The sequence below is a fragment of the Myotis davidii genome, unplaced genomic scaffold, assembly GCF_000327345.1.
Source record: "Myotis davidii unplaced genomic scaffold, ASM32734v1 scaffold591, whole genome shotgun sequence".
In the NCBI taxonomy this organism is placed as follows: Eukaryota; Metazoa; Chordata; class Mammalia; order Chiroptera; family Vespertilionidae; genus Myotis; species Myotis davidii.
In genome coordinates, this window is record NW_006284340.1 from 1858846 (window position 1) to 1860053 (window position 1208).

At 55.3% G+C, this 1208-nt stretch overlaps 1 protein-coding gene across 5 annotated transcripts in view; it reads right to left on the reverse strand.

Moving 5' to 3' along the window:
* The window catches only part of CEP350 (centrosomal protein 350kDa), a 128204-nt gene that overhangs the window by 96809 nt on the left and 30187 nt on the right, over positions 1–1208 (reverse strand). The window lies entirely within an intron of this gene.

Sequence of the window (1208 nt, forward strand, 5' to 3'; positions counted from 1 at the left end):
CCCTGCATTGTGCCTACATATGCAAATTAACCGCCATTTTGTTGTCAGTTAACTGCCATCTGAGTTGGCAGTTAATTTGCATATAGCCCTGATTAGCCAATTGAAAGGGTATTGTCGTACGCCAATTACCATTTTTCTCTTTTATTATATAGGACTAGAGGCCCAGCGCATGAAATTGTGCACGGCTAGGGTCCCTAGACCTGCCCTATAATCAGGGCCATCTTCTGCCCACTTGCCAGTCCCCAGTCCCACCCCGCCGCCAACCCCTGGTTCGCTGTGGTTCCCCATTTGCCATGCTGCAATCGGAGCCTGTGGACCTGGGGGAGGGACCAAGAGGTTGGCCGTCTCAGTTCCGCCTGCTTGCCAGTCCCACCCCACAACCACCCACCCCGGTTCCCAGTGGTTCCCCGTTTGCCATACTGCGATCAGAGCCCACAGGCTGGGGGGTGCACCGAGAGGTGGTCAATGCACCTCATAGCATCTGGTCGAGCAGTCGTTCCAGTCGTTAAGCTTATGGTCGCTGGCCTTTTATTATATAGGATAGTTGTCATTAATGTTCATTTGGTAATATATGGTATACTAGAGGCCCGGTGCATGAAATTCGTGCACGGGGTGGGGTCCCTCTGCCAGGCCTGCACCTTCTCCAATCTGGGACACCTCGGAGGATGTTCGACTGCCAGTTTAGGCCCTGCGAGATCAGGCCTAAACCGGCAGTTGGATATCCCTCTCACAATCCAGGACCATTGGCTCCTATCCACTCGCCTGTCTGCCTGATCACCCCTAACTGCCTCTGCTTGCTGGCGTGATCGTCCTCTAACTGCCCTCCTAATGGTCTGGTTGCCCCCTAACTGCCCCCCTGACAGCCTGATGGCCCCTGCCTTGGCCCCTGCCACTGTGGCTTTGTCCAGAAGGATGTCTGGAAGACGTCCAGTCTAATTAGCATATTACCCTTTTATTAATGTAGACTAGAGGGCCGGTGCACAAAAATTTGTGCACTTGGGGGGGGCCCTCAGCCCAGCCTGTGCCCTCTTGCAGTCTGGGACCCCTTGGGAGATGGCCACCTGCTGGCTTAGGCCTGCTCCCTGGGGGATGGGGCCTAAGCTGGCAATCAGATATCCCTCTGGCAGTCTGGCGGCCTGGCAGCCCTTGGGGGATGTCCACTTGCCAGCAGGGAGCAGACATAAGCTGCAGTCAGACATCCTTTGTGT